We start from the raw sequence: 16036 nt of genomic DNA, 5'->3' as shown, positions 1-16036 counted from the left end.
GTTTAAGAATTAATGATGAAAAAGTAAGAGGAACATAAAGATTTCGGGGTTAAAAATTTCTCCTGGATCTATATGTCACTGTCCAAGCAGCACAATAGAGTTAACTGGTTGAGCCATCACTTATCACATGCACAATATTACAGGGAAAATATGACATAGGATGATAGTCAATGAGTTTGCACTTTAGGTGTAGCTTACTGCAAGTAAAAACCTCTTTGAACAATCACAAAAGTGAAAAGAGGTGAGCGCATGAGAAAGAAAGGGATAGAGCAAGCATACACAGACCCTCATTCAGGTGAATCTGAGTGGCTGGTGGAAAGTCTGGTGCATGTGGATTTCACCATCTGGAAATGAAGCTGCTATATGTTTACTAGAGTTCTCACAAAGAAGATTGATATCTTCCAGATTTCCTATTTTGTTGAGATGGATTAACATCTGGAGACAAGAAAGCCATGTTTGCTCTTGCAGCAGCTTCTATAACTTGTATGCATTTATTGAAGCCTGCAAAGTCCTGGGATATTAGAATTCCAACTGCTGACCAATTCTTTACACTTCCTAGATAGTGAAATTAAGCTAAGAAGGATTTTGCCTGTTCCTGCTACAATAGTTATTGCTGCTATACGAAATGACAGGACATAGCTCACTTTGAGAAGTTTATATTAGATTCTTGCTGAAGTAAAAGTCTCATAACATCAGTGCTTTTGTCAGAAATCTGCTTGGATGAAAGCAGTAGTGGGAAAATTTTTATAAGAGAGACAGTCAAGTCCAACTGCTGCCAGTCTGCTAGGTTTTGCCGTTATCGCTTCTGAATAATTGCCCAGAGTTCTGCATGACAACTATTCACGAATGATAAATATTTAAAGAATCAAGTACATACTTAATATCATTGATACCATGGATTAATGGTTCATGTATCAAAGTCATTTTGGACAGAAGAGTCAGAGCTAATAAAAATTATAGATTAACATTTTTATTGAACTGCTAAGCAAACTACTTATTTTGTAAACTGTTCTACTTGTACAACATTTTGAATATAAATCATAAGCAGGCACTTTCCTAAAAACTCTGTTTCAAATATTTTTCATAGCATAATCTAGAATACCTCCTTGTACACAAATGAAAATCTGCGGTGGTTTTGAACAAGCTTTATGGCTCATCTCATTCTTTTCAGATATTTATTAATTTCCTTAAAAAGTGGAAGACATTTCCTATGAGAAGATATGGCCACTAAAGCTAATGCATTGATGGAAATAAATGAAAGATATTTCGGAAAGAAAATGGAACATTAGTTTTAGAAAATAGAGAGAGCTTCTTATCTTCAGTCTGATTAGGAATTGCCTCTATAGATTTTTGGGGAAAAAAAGATAGCTTTTATTAGCTCTAAATCGGCAGTTTGTTTGTGCTCAGTAAATTGACCTAGTACATGTTTAACTTTAGGCACATGCTTAAATTCCATTGATTCTGATGAAAATAAAGCAGATGTGCTTGGAGTTGATCTTAGTGTTGAATTAGGGACTTTATACTTTACAAGTGCAATATACCAAATGCTAATTAATCCTCATTGCACTTCTCAAGGAATGTCTCATTATTAAACGCCACTGGTGGGAGTGGAGATTGCCTAATAATTCATGTAGTACCTAATTAGTTTGTGCTACAAAATGTAGCTATAGACCTCTTGCGCTGCAGAATTGTGGATAGGAAGGAGGTGCCAATGGTAAAAAAAATAAAAAGTTCTTTATAGGAGAACTTCAGTGAATGCTTCTGTGTTTGTGTGTGCATTCATAGTAAGCAGCCTATATTTCAACCACTGTTGGTGATATACTGAGAATGAGAAAATAAATACACGCATTATGTAGGCAGAATGTATTATTAGTGGTCAAAACAATATAACCAGAAGGTGAGGAAGAACGATAGGGAAAATAAGTGAATTTGATAGCACACTATAAAACCTAAAGCCTCATTGCTGTGGAAATGTTTAAAACAGCTAGAACCTGGCAAGCAAAATCACCCAAACCTTTTCAAACAAATAATTATAAACAACAGGTTGTGAAGGATTTAATTGAAACTTGCCATTACTTCACAAGCATAGTCCATGTAAGAGAGTAGGAGGGCACCTTATATAATGTCAAACTGCCAAAAAGCCAATATTTTTTAACATCAGAAACGGGTTGAGTAAAAAGGAGTCTCTTTATACTTTAGGTAGTGTGCGGTAAGCATAGTTAAAAGCTCCAAACCAAAGACAACCAGGCTTTCACCAATCCCACAACAAGTTTTCAGGGTTGACTTCATTAACAAATATACATATGCCTCCAACTAGATATTTCAGTTAGTTGACTTAATCAAGAACAGATTAAGCTTTATAGTGCTAGTAAAAGTCATATCCAGACTTAAACCAATTCCATAAGATCGTTTTCAACAGAATTTTAATAGCACATCATTTATTACTAAATCTACATAGTTCCACTTTCACCTAATCCCTCCTCTACATCAGAATTTTTCAATCATTAATATTGCCATTGGTAAGAACCTTTTCTGGTATTCATCAATACCAGAGAGGATCCATATTCAGCTTTCTTTGTACAGAGAAGAATCTGCCTGAAAAATGCTCGATCATCTAACTTCCCTCTCTCTCCCCAGTAAATTTAAGAATGGATTTGAAAAAAAAATCACTGGTGAGTATTTTAAAATTAATAGTTCAGTTCCCTCACAAATTTTCTTCCTCTCGGCAACAATCTTAATGTGCATGAGATTTCTGAAGAAAATAGCAGCATCCAACCTTATTTACTTTGAAAGGCAAGCATCTGATGTGGAACAAACCATACATTAGAAATAGGACATCATGAGGAGCTAGACTGTCTTTACTCGTACTCCTGAAGTTCCTTTAAATATGCAGTGCCTAAATTCATTTTTCCATACTCACTCTGTGCTACATCCTTTTGACAAAACACCCTTCGCGACATCTCCCTTTAACAGGTAGCACACAGAGAAAAAAAAAGCCTTTCCTTGGAATCTCCAGTGCCAATACTGAAAATGTGACTATAGACAAGAAATCTGTTGTCCGATTTACACGTCCTGGTGTAAACTGGGGTAAAAGGTCTCCCAAAGCCAACGGGTTGGCTCATTGGAATAAACATAGTGGTCAGTGGCTTGAACCTCCTGTGGCCAAGTGTGTCATTAAAACCTGGTGGTCCATGTGTAAGGTGAAACCACGGCCATATAAACACACATGCCATTTCCCACACGTCCAAAGGAATGCTAGAACCTCCTACTTCCCCACTGAGTGATGCTGTTTTGTGGGCAATGGAACCTGGGAAGTAAGCAAAACAGGCTGCCTTTTTGCTCTCTGCAGTTTAAAATTCAATTGCTCCCCAGGAATACTTCTGTGGGAGTGCAAATGACCAAATGAAGCATTAAAGATGCTCTTCACAACAAAAATGACTGATTAAACTAGATCATATCAAATACAAAAATTCTTTCCAATGTGTATTCTTGGATAAACACTTCTCCATCAATGAAACAGAACATTTAACATGAGATTCACACTATTAACCAACAGAAACTCCTGATATTCCTAATGTTGTTTAGGACCAAGGCCAGAACACTGACATTGTCCTAGGATGAAGACCAGGTTTAATCTAAGAGTAGTACACATTCTTCTAAAACACCTTGGTGTAGGGATAAAACCATAAAGTACTATGAAACAAAATAGAAAGCTGATACAGCAGTAACTAATAATTTTCAAAAGTAAACCTACAATGACTAAGATGTGTACAAGAAGGCTGGGGAGGGACTTTTTACAAAGTCATGTGGTGATAGGACAAGAGGGAATGGCTTTAAATTGGAACGAGGAAGATTGAGATTAGACTTTAGGAAGAAATTCTTCGTGATTAGGTTGATGAGGCACTGGCACAGGTTGCCCAGGGAAGTTGTGGATGTCCCCTCCCGGAGATGTTCAAGGCCAGGTTGCATGAGGCTTTGAGCAGCCTGATCCAGTGGGAGGTGTCTCTGCCCATGGCAGCGAGGTTGGAACGGGATGATCTTTAAGGTCCTTCCAACCCAAACCATTCTATTATTCTACAAATGGCGCTACTTAGTTATCATTGCCTTCACCTCCAACAGGAGTTATCAACAGGAATTATCAAACGAAGTATCACAGTTAAGAACCCTTAGGTGGTAGGCTGGAGTCTAGAAAAAGGAGCAGACTTGCTCTAGTTTTTGCTGATTGTAGTTGTTCCCACTTCTGCCAGGAATGGACAGAATACTGAAGATGGCAAGAAGTAGTCAAGGAAAAAAAACCCCAAAACAAACCAGAGAAAATATGAAAGAAAGAGAATGACATGGCAATAAAGCTATGTTGGCAGAGCTGTAGGAAGAGAGATCAACATGCACTTTATCAGTTCTTGGCACACACAGCCATGCTCCCAACAGGTTCATAGAAACCTATTTTCAGATTCAGGGTGAATAAAGATTGCGCAGTGTCCTCAGTGGCAAATTTCAGGTGACATTCCTAGTACTTTTAAGAGTTGCCCTGGCTGGGAAAAAATTTTGCTTAGAAGAGCCTTTAATTCCGCTATGAATTCTGCCACGCAGTACCTCAAACCTGATCTGATATGCTACCTGCAGAATTATCCAGGCAGTACCTACGCAGCTTATTTATGACAACAATTTTGTATGTGGTCCATTTTGAGCCATTAATTGCAGCAAAAGCACGCATTCCTTTGACTCTCTAGCAAGCCAAAAAGAAACCTCATAGTGGCAGAATTATCCTAGTACTATTTACATGCTGATATATTTTAAGAATACTAATTATTTATCTTAGAATGGCTCTTTGTTCTAATTTGCCTAATTTGGAATGGTCTTTCGTTAATGCTTCAAAGCCATATGCTGTAGTAAGGCCCAAAATAATGTTTAATATGTATCCTAAAAACTGCAGTGAGTGGTGCAAAGTAAACACTTCTGTTTTGATTAGCTCCATTCCATGCTATGTGTCAGAACAAAAACTCTTAAAAACATTGGCCCTACTGTATTGTAGGACGTATGCATAATTATTTCAAAACACACAGAAAGTGGCACACAGAAAAGTAATGAATAAAATATGCAAAAAAAAGGAAAAAATCAAGAAAAGTTTTAGATATTACAAACAAAGCACTTTCTGTAGGACTAGCTGCTTTTAAATCCAACGTATTTATATGGGTACCCTACTTTAAAAAAAAAAGAAGCTGTATATAAACTAGATAGCATACATAGCTGCTCTGTTTAGAAAACAGCAAAGTACCATGTAAAAAAGTCTCTGTTTAGTCAGCCCACCCACTATGAAGGGAAAAAAAAGGCTGACATTTAGAAAACAGGATATACTGAACAGTTTTCACAATTGTGCCCAGCAAATCTGATAGAGCTTTTTGTGTAAATTCTACAGCATGGGCCCAATTCTGCAAGTTACTATCTATTGGGAAATGGAAGTTCTTCAGGATGAAAGTTAAAATAGCATTATAAGCCCAAGCTTCCTTTACAGGGCAGCCTGTAAAGAAACCACTAGTTATCAGTGAAATAGGAAATCAAACAGCAAATGTGAGGCAAACATCAAAACAACCCCACCTTTTTGAAAAGCGATCTTTTCAGTCCTAGTAAAGATATGACAAAATACTGTTACTGACAGACCAAAAGAAAGGTTAAAAAAACCTGCAAACTCAAAGTAAGTACATATAAACATGAGAAGAAAATCCACATACTGTTGAATAAAATTTTCGGAGCACAGATTGTCCAATGTGTTTGGAAAATCCTAAACACAATGAGGTCCAGATGCTGATTGGAGCCAACGAGCTTAATGCAAAGCAAATACTGCATAGAATTATTCTGCACGACACTTTTTGCACAACGCTGCCTGACGCAGAGGCAGCCTGTGTGCACTGCTTGGGGTCGTCTCGAGCTGGGTGTGACGTCAGCTCTCTAATGAGGCAATGAATTTACCACGTTACAGTACAGTAATAATCTTCTGAGTGCAGGTATACTGTGGGTGACATTCAACCTCTGAAACCACATCAACAGACACAGTATTTCAAGCTTCAAACTTTCAGCAGTCATGAAATCTGTATTTACACACAAGCACGCATTGGCATATATATGCATGCATTTCTGATTGAAAACAGTGCAATAGGGAGCACATTTATTGTGGAAAACCAGAATACTCTGGAAATGTCACTCTTAATCTAGCCAATCTAAAATTGTTCCTAAGAACTGGGCCTACCATTGTCTCTGCCCCGACTTGCCTGCCTGCACCTCTTTTCCTCTGCCCACAGTCTCTGACAATTGGTAGTTTGACCTAGGCAGCCAATAGAAATACACATTTGCAACTAATAACACTGAGGTTACGTATACAAACCACTCCCCTGTCTCCACTGACCCAGCCAAGGAGCTCTCAGCTCCTCATCAGCGCCCCTGAAGCAGTCTAATTAGACTCTAAGACTGGCCAGCAGAGATGCTTCTTTGAGTCCTCCAGCCTGCTTGCCTCTATGTAAGATGGGTTAATTTAAACAGCAGGTCTCTCCTATCTCTCTCAGACCTATGAATGATAAAGGGCATAATCAACAGATAAGGAACAACTTTAAACACTGCAGAAACATAAACAAAACTTTAACTGCAAGCTGAGCAATTTTTTTTTTTAGAAGTGCACCGTCCACAGAGCCATCCTATGTTAAAAATTCCAACACAGAATTCCTGCAAAAGGCAAAATCTAGTGCCAAGGAAACTCCCCTTGAGTATTCACTGAACCTTACTAACTAGAGAGCGGTTGAAGGGGATTCCATTGGGGCACTCACAAAATCAGCCCTTGTACAGCTCTGTGTCAGCCTTGCACCTCAGAAACAGAGTAGTCTAAGAAACAGTAGCACACTGTCAAGCCTAGGGCACGCCAAGCAAGGCAGCTCCTGACAGGTTAAAACAGTGCTCATTGTCTGAACAGCAAGTCAATGCAAGCCAGAAAAAACTTTAAGAGATTAGACCAGTGGCTAAACTTCAAGGAACAGAGGAAGTTATGCTGAGGAATCCACCGTGTTTTTTCTTCCGTCCTTCTTCCTGCCAGGGAAAAGAAGGTTGGAGCTGCTGTGCAGCCTAGGAGAGAAAGCTACAAAATGAAGGAAACTACCTTTAGCTCTTTCTCATCCAAATTTATACCATGTTCTCTCTTAGTTTCCTCGAATACTGCTGAAAGATAAGAAATTACTTTTACCTCTGTCTCCTGAACAAAGGTAAGGGGCTTAACTCTTTGAAGAGCCACTGACTGCAGGATCATCCCTAGGAATAAAGCTTAAAGGGAACTTTCAGTAAGAATGTGTTAGCTAAGCTTCGAATCAACCTATTTTGGGCAATCCTAATTTCAAATTATATTCAACTAAGATAGAGAGACCACATATACAATTTTCATTAGTCTCTCTCCAATTTTAAAAAGATATTTCATACTTCTTCTGTTCAGTGAATGGGCACTTCACTCCTGTTTGTCCCACCTAGTACATCAGACAGAGAGATGAATTACAACTGACCTCCTGAAAGGAGGTTGTAGCACGGTGGTTGTTGGCCTCTTCTCCCAAGTAACAAGCAATAGGATGAGAGGAAATGGCCTCAAGTTGCACCAGGGAAAGTTTAGATTAGATATCAGGACAAAACTCTTTATTGAAAGGAGTGGTGAAGCATTGGAACAGGCTGCCCAGGGAAGTGGTGGACTCACCATACCCAGAGGTGTTCAAAAAGCATTTAGAAGTGGCACTTCAGGACATAGTTTAGTAGGCAGAGTAGTGTTGGACTGATGGTTGGACTGGATGTCTTAGAGGTCTTTATTAGCCTTAATGATTCTATGATTTCTATTGAAAGATCTAAAGCCATCAAAAATGCTGTTAGATTACACTAAACTTTTAAGATCCATAGGCTATTGTTTCCATGACAAGACAGTCTAAAATTTTTAGAACCAACAATGGACAATTAAAACTTGAATGAATTAATTAATATAAGGTTCAGATGACAAGTCTGACCATCACTTTTTGCATTCACCTGCTCTAAAAGAAGCAATGACACTTTCATTAGAAACCTTTACTGAAAACATTCAGAACTTTCACTACTCACATAATGCTTTTTCAACTGAATTTTTATCATACTTGAGGATATGCGCATTTGGAGTTTGGTCTAAATGTGGCAGAACTGAGACCAAACAAAACTAATCCCAGTGTCACTCAATAATGATATACAGGAAGAGAAGATAAGCAGATGCATTAATCCTCGTGTTTTTTCCTGGAGTCTCAAGTACTCCCACTTCAGGAAAACTTCTGCTATTTTTTAGTTAGTGGACAACTCCAGGTATGGAAAAGTGCTAAATCCATGCTCCTGTCCTTATCTACGTCTTCTCTTTTAGATTAATGAAGAATTATTGGAAATAACACAAGGAAGACGTAAGTTCTATTCTTTGCCTGTACCACATTTAGGACTGCTATAGAAAGTGGCAAAAAAATGACGTGTTCTTTTTGCCTGCTCTTCCAAATTTGATCGCTATTCCATGTCTGGGCATTGTGATCTGCTGCCATATATTTGCCAAACTGAAATGAATATGCAGCTGTACTTGCAGATATTGAATTAAACAACTAGCACAGTAAAGAACTTGCAATCTGGCAATTAGATTGAACACGCTGGCTAACAGCAGGGGATATATGTCAGAACCCCTACATTAACCTAAAACAGTGCCCCCAAAATGCCTTGCACAAAACCAGGTAGAGGTGTAATACCGTTATCAATGAAAAGCAAAGTAGAATCTATTCACTCTGAAACTTGATAAAGTCCCAGGAAATATAAGGACTACCATTCTGTATCTTTGTTAAACGTGATCTTAAAAACATTTACTAAATGGCTAACCACAAGACTAAACAAAAGCATTACCACCATTGTAAATCAAGATCAAGGCAGTTTCATGCCAGGCTGGGAGGCAGCTGATAATTTAAGAAGAGTGCTACAGATATTATGAGAGGTGAGAGATGATGACGATCCCATTGCTGCTTTTTCTTGAGATGCCGAAAATGTATTTAATAGGGTAGGATCAAATGCTGATATCTACAATATGCCTCTTGCAAGTTTTGTTTTGGATTAAAACTCAGAAACCTAATTAAAACAATTTACTTTCACCCATTAGCCTTAATCCTTATGAATGGCTTACTGTCTTCTCTGGTTATTTTACCAAGAGGCACTTGAAAATGATGTCTCCCTCTCCTGTCCTACTTTGCACTTGACCTTAAACCTTTGGCCATCTCCTGCATTTTTATTCTGAAAAAGTATTTGGCATTCAGAAATTAATTGCATGTGTAGGTGACATTCGGACAGTTATTAAAAGGCATTTTCTAAGAAAAACAAAGACTTCCGAGGAAATAGCTCAATTTCAGTTTCACTTACAATAGTACCCTCTTTCATTCCCTTGCAAGACCAACCTATAGCTCCATTACAATGCACTGGTGTATTAGAGTCATATTACAAAAATAAACTATAATACCTAATATTTTGTCCAGGTACACAAACTGCTTCTTTGTGGGACTGCAACTTAGGGTCTAACTCCAACTGAGATCAATTACTGTAAAGAATTTTGCTTGCTTAGGGTTTCTTTAAAAAAGTAGTAGATACACAAACTTTAAAAACGTGTTAATTCTCTACGTAAGAATCAGGCCTATCATAATTTAAGAGTTCAAAGAAACAAAACTCTGCCAACTGCAGAAGGAAGTCCTTAATTCTAAGCACTTAGCTTCTAATCTTCAAGAATTTCCCCGAAGTGTAAAATCCTAACAAGTAAATTTGGAACCAAAAAAAAAGGGAGAGAGATATACAAATGATAAATTGATAAATGATAAAACCATAGAAAAATTATTTAAAAGGTTTCAAAACCAAGATCCTCTGAACTGCAGCCTTTCAAGGAGACTGTTAACATTAAGAAGCTTATATAGAGACAGCTTAAATTCCTCTCCATTTGCAAGCGATATACAGTCCATCCATTTGCTCTAAAGAAACAAAATATACTTGTAGCTGAATAAATTCATACCTCTGGGAAGTATAAGAACTGTTGTTTCTGTAACTGATTTACTCATGGTCCTACTCTGCCATTAAAGAAAATACCCATCTTGAAAGATGTTTCAAACACATCCCTAGTGTTTGAGATACAGTTACAGATATGAAAAGGTGAAATATAAGAGAATTCAGATGGTGTGATATACCACAAGCCAGGGTAAACCACAGATTTCTTACAGAAGGGTTGTAAGTCTTTTCCCAATGCAAATTCTGCTCATTCTGAAGAACAAAAAATTGAAGGATTTATCATGCCACTGCACTACTATTTTAAAAGAGAGTCTTCTCTCCATTACAAATCTCATCATATATTAGTGAAAGGACTTTCCTGACAACATAATTTAAGCTGCTTGCAGCAGAAAATACAGTTTAGAATATAAAGGTTTTTTCAATGTTGTTTTATTTTTAGATTTCTTAGCAGCAACATTCAGATTGTTTTTTTGGTCAAAAGTCCTGATGAGCTTTCAAAGTCTACAAAGACAGTACATACAAAATCTCACCTGTGAACAAGCAAAAGATACAGCTGACTGGGCTTTATGACTTATTCAACAGGTTTGTGCATGTCAGAGACTGTCAACAGCTTTGGAAATATCAGTAACCCATGAACAGCAGCATTTCCAGATTTTAAGAAAAATAAGAGTCTCTCTTTTGTAGAACTCGGGAAACTGTATGTTGTTGAAAGAAATGTCCTTAAAAACCTTTAAAAACAGAGGAAACTAAATAAAAAACCGAACAAAAATATTATTGCTGAATATTTTCTTCATTATGCATCTTTTTTAAACCTTTTCACCTACTGGAAGACCAGCCTGCCAGTGCATGTTTTTGCCTTTCCATCCTCTCACTGTTACTTTGCCTATCAACCATCAGCTTAGTTGGATGCACATTGATGTCTTGTATTTCTTTCTGCCACTTTTCAATTTTTAAACTCTCACTTGATACATTTTTTTTCTCTATGAATACATCCAGCTAGAAGAAATACAGATAGGTCTCCAGATAAAAGCCACAGAATTCCTGTGGTTGGAAGGGATCACTGGAGAACCCGCTGCTTAAGTAGGTTCACCTAAAGCAGGTTGCCCAAGACCTTGTCCAGTTGAGTTTTGAGTATCTTCAAGGGCAGAGACCCCACAACCTCTCTGGGCAACCTCTGCCAGTGTTTGAGCACCACTACAATAGGAAAACAAGCCAAACCAAATCAACAAAAAAACACCCAAAAAGTAAAGAAAATCCCTCAAAACCAAAAAACACAGCACTATTTCAAAAGCAGACCATATATCACAACTTTTTTTCCACACAAAAAGAAAAAAAATTACAAACTGCGAGTGACTATTTATTAAGAATATGCAATTATGAGTACCTTGGCACCTGCACAGATAAAATTCTCTTCTGTATTGAAGTATTTCAATAGGAAATGGTCCACTCAAAATCTTTTATCTCCAATGATGTCCTAGGGCAGGACAAAAATAAGACAGGAATATGTATCAGCATACATTTCAACATAGAAAACATGTTAAAACCAGCTGCACACCGTATTTTCTTGAAAACAGAAACTGTAAACTCTGCACAGCTGAAATATATTTAATGTAATATTTTATGTTACTCTATTCAATATATGAGCTTCTATTACCAAACACATTACTTTTCAAATATTCTTATTATGATCAGGTGCAGACCACATTTATTTGATAATGTATCAAATGCAATGCATATAATTCTGTTATCTAAAATGGATTTGAAACATTCCATTTTGCAGCAAAGGATGGGCAGCCATGGTTTAAGCATGACATATTTCACTACAATGTAGGAAAAGAGCAATTTTCAAGAAAGAAAAATAGGTGAAACACTCCTCTTAGAAAACATACCATTGTTGTCTTAATTTTTTAAATGGAGTAAGAAAAAATGTCATTTAAAAGTCTCAGATCACAGTTCACCATCAATACTGTAAAACCAAAGTTCACATTTAATTAGACACAACAGCAATTCCTCTATTTCTTTAAACCTTTACTTTCTTGGTAGTTGTCTTCCTTCACCTCCCTTAAGGCCCTGAAATACGTGACTTTCCTGTGCTTTGAATAGGTCTGCATTCAGGAGATCTGAGAAAGATCACATTTCCACTTCAGGGAGCCTGGCTGGAGGCTTTTCAAAAGAGAAAAGAAGGCACCCAGTTCCCACTGATTTTCTGTGGCACATACTCTTAGCAAAACCTCAGTTCTTGCCTGTACTTTCTAGAAATGACTGCTTTATATACTGTAAGCCTCTTCTTTACCTATTGCTGCAGATAGTCCTCATCACTTGAACACCCACAATGATTTTCTCTGACTACTACTGTAAAGTTTATAATAAATTTCACCTGTTTAAATCCAAAACTCTGACTTTTGTTGTTGCCAAAAAGTTCAAATGTCTTTTCAGCCAATAATAATATTGGTGTCAGCTGCCAGGTCCTTTCCTTTGTGAACTTTTGCCCATTTAAACTAATGGTGTCTTATTTGTTTTATGACTTTTTTTTTTTTCTAGTAGCTGCTCTTCTGTGAAGTCTTCTCTTGGCTATGTAAGTCATACACCAATCTGGAGGACACCTGCTTTTTAGTACTTGCTGCCAGACCTATTTGAAAAGTCAGATCACCACTAAGCACATCAAACACTGGTCTCACTAGCTCAGAAACACTGTGAGTTGTTTAAGAATGTGGCTTGACATTTTACATAATCTGGACTAGCTGCAGGTGGCTGGCAAACGGGGAAACCCTGCTCTCCCTACCCCCAGCCCACAAGCTGAATGCCCTTCCCTCCTCTCACTTCCATTTGGAAGTAAAGAACCTGAAGTCCTCAGCTGAATGCGTTCAGTGAGCTGCTTCAATGGAAAACTGATTTCCTCTCATATTAAGAAATGAATGGTGCTTGCTGAACTGACACCCTGGCAGTAGCACAACGTGCTAGACCTAATTTAAGGGAGAAATACTGGACAAGAGTGAAAGGAAGATCACAGGAGCACCTCCTCTCCTGGTGGCAACCAGCAGTGGGCTGCTAAATCAGAAGAGAGAAACCATAAAGCAGCAAGTACCTGAGTAAAAGGTGAGGCAGTGAGTCAAGATAAAAAGTTGAATACAGAGATGAGAACCAGCTGATATGTAGGCATAATGCAGTTTCTTGTAAAATATTTTGACAGAGAAAGATGGGATTGATTAGAAAGATTAATTCAACACAGCGTGTTTCGAGCTTCAAACCACCCCTGCTGTGGTACTCTTAGCTAGAGTAAGGTCTAAGTAGCTTCAAGGTGAATTCTTAGAACACTTTTTTTCCCAAGACTATTTATAATCTACTTTTCACCGACAGAGCTTTACTCTTACCTGCTGCAGAATACAGAGTCTCAAAAGGGCTGATAGGGGAAATGAAGTGACCATCCTACCCTAAGACTGTAGAATACATTTGGCAAATCACCATGTGGGAGATAAATGTATACATATGAAAACAGAGATGAAGGCAAGAGTTAGCACAACAAATAGAAAATATATTTAAAAAGCAAAGAAAAAAGCAATAAGTTATGTGTGGAAATAATAGTATCATATGTTTTTGAAAATCAACAGAAATTAGTCTTCATAGTGACTTTCATCTGAGGATCTGAAATTGTTTGGTAAGCAGTATGGAATTAAGATGCATGGACCACTTCTCTGTTTCGGGAATCTTCATATATGAATTTCAGTGAGAAGAAATTAAATACCAACCAGAATGTGATATGCCCAAGATTATTCTATGACAAAGCCAAACCCCAAAACCACTTGCCTCTCGAAAACCTGTATAAATTCAAGCAATTATATGATAAACAATCAAATCACATCTACATGATTAAATATTGACTGGTGAAGAGCAAAATTCCCAGTTGTTTAGAAAACCTTCTCCTGGACAACTGCACCACTGACTGACATATTACATATTACCCACTATAGTTTGGTCCAGTAAGATGTATATAATAATCGCTGTGCTATAGACACTGACTGCCCACCAAACATGTTCAACAAACTACTGCATGATATTAACTGAGCAGCTTCGTTGACAAGGAGAGTAAGCCCCGAGAATGAAGAAACAGGCTAAAGCCTAATTTTGGCTATAATAATTTAACTATACTGCACACCCTGAAACTGTATCAGAAATTCCAGCAAGCAAAGGCATCTTAGCTTATGGTTTGGTGACATGGAAGTCAGAGACAACTTTCCCATAAACTAACAGATTAAAATCCTTCAGATTTTATGACTAGCTAATAGAGAATCATGAGAAACACTATCCTCTGACTCAAAAGCAAACCCAGCCTATACGGGAAATGATGCTGATAGAATGGGAACCAAAGGAGAACAAACAGAAGCAGCATGTTATAATTTTCTTTACTGTAAGTAAGTGATGGCTATCACTGTACAAACTTTAAAAGCAAACTGAGCATTTAGTGAGACTGGCAGTAAGGGCTGGCAGATGGCAGAGTGAACCACCAAGCTACAGTCAAGCCAGAGTACAGACTACATGAAGTGATATCAAAGAGCCAGTAGTTGATAAAACAGGTCCGAACTCTTAGTTTTAACCTATGAACTCTGTATGTCATGACAGTGCACACTCAGTTCTATAGCCTCCATGAGCAAGCACTGGAGTATTATGGTTCCAACGCAGCCTTGACCAAACTAAAAAATGGTTAATGACATTTCAGTAGAATGTGTGTCCCAAATGAGGACAGATTCAGCCCCCAGGTGACATATGGTACTAATACTGTACCATAGCAAATAAAATAACAGTAATAATAATTTACATTTCAGTATGCTCCCCTTTCAGGCATCTGAAACTGGCTACTGTCAGAGAGAGGATGTAGAACTAAATGGCACGTGTCCAATATAGATGAAAAACTTGATTCCCAACTGCTACATTCATATGAGAAGGAAAAAAAAAACAAAGAAAAGGGAGAAATGAGGAAAAGCAGTTTATAACTGTAGTATTTATGTGGATACAGGCAGACCCCAGTAATTTATACTAAGACCTCATTATCATAAGTTTAAATTGCACAAAACAGTGAAGTTAAGTCAGCAGATCATGGAACACAACCGCCTACAACTTCTCTGAGTTGGTCTGTATGTTGACTTAGGTGAGAATACCCCAAGAGCTACTTTAGGTTTTACAAGTTGTCAGTCACTACTAAGAATTTCAGAAATTCAAATAACTCCTCCACGTCCTTCCCATTTTAGTCACAGAAGGCAGGTGCTGTCATGAGATCTGGCAAATAATAACTTCAGAAAAGATGTTCCCAAGAAAGTATTTGAAGCTACTGACTGTATAGACACTTTATGTTGCCAAAGCAGTTCATAATGATACAAGTCTCTACGTGACTTCCCAGGGAAAAAGTAACCTCCTGAAGAGAAAGTTAAGGTTTTCAGTTAAGAAAGCCCAGAGTCAAGTTTTACAGCTTGCACACAATACTCATAAGTCAAAAAAACCAAAGAGGCTGTCTTCACAGGAGAGAGAAAAACATCCCAAGTCTGTACCACTTGATTTATACTTGCAAAGGAAAGCTGAGCCAGTTATATGTGTAAACAGGGGTTGAGCTGATACGTTGCTTTTCTCCTCTTCCATTCTGGGAAATGACTGTGGGTGATCCCTCTTCTTTCTTTACCTCCCACTGTCTCTTCCTCCTCCAGCAGAAAAAAAAAAACCTAAAAAAAAATCTGTTTGCCAGTAGACAGTGCGAATACCAGCTGAAACACCTGCGTGCCAGACACATACAGCTGTCCTCTCCCATGCCTCTTGCTGACAAGTCATCTGTGCTGCACACCACACACTCCAGTTTGCATGCTGTAGGTAAGCAGATTTTTACTATTATTATTCCCACTGCTCTTGTACAGTTCTTTTTACCATCCCCCACAGCCTGAAGAGGGGAACTTCTCCACAATGTATAGCGGCCCAGCAAAAATGCTCTGTATAACCCAAA

This window comes from Cuculus canorus, chromosome 4 (genome assembly GCF_017976375.1).
Source record: "Cuculus canorus isolate bCucCan1 chromosome 4, bCucCan1.pri, whole genome shotgun sequence".
NCBI lineage: Eukaryota > Metazoa > Chordata > Aves > Cuculiformes > Cuculidae > Cuculus > Cuculus canorus.
The sequence above is the reverse complement of the archived record's forward strand: the minus strand, read 5'-3'. Positions refer to the sequence as shown.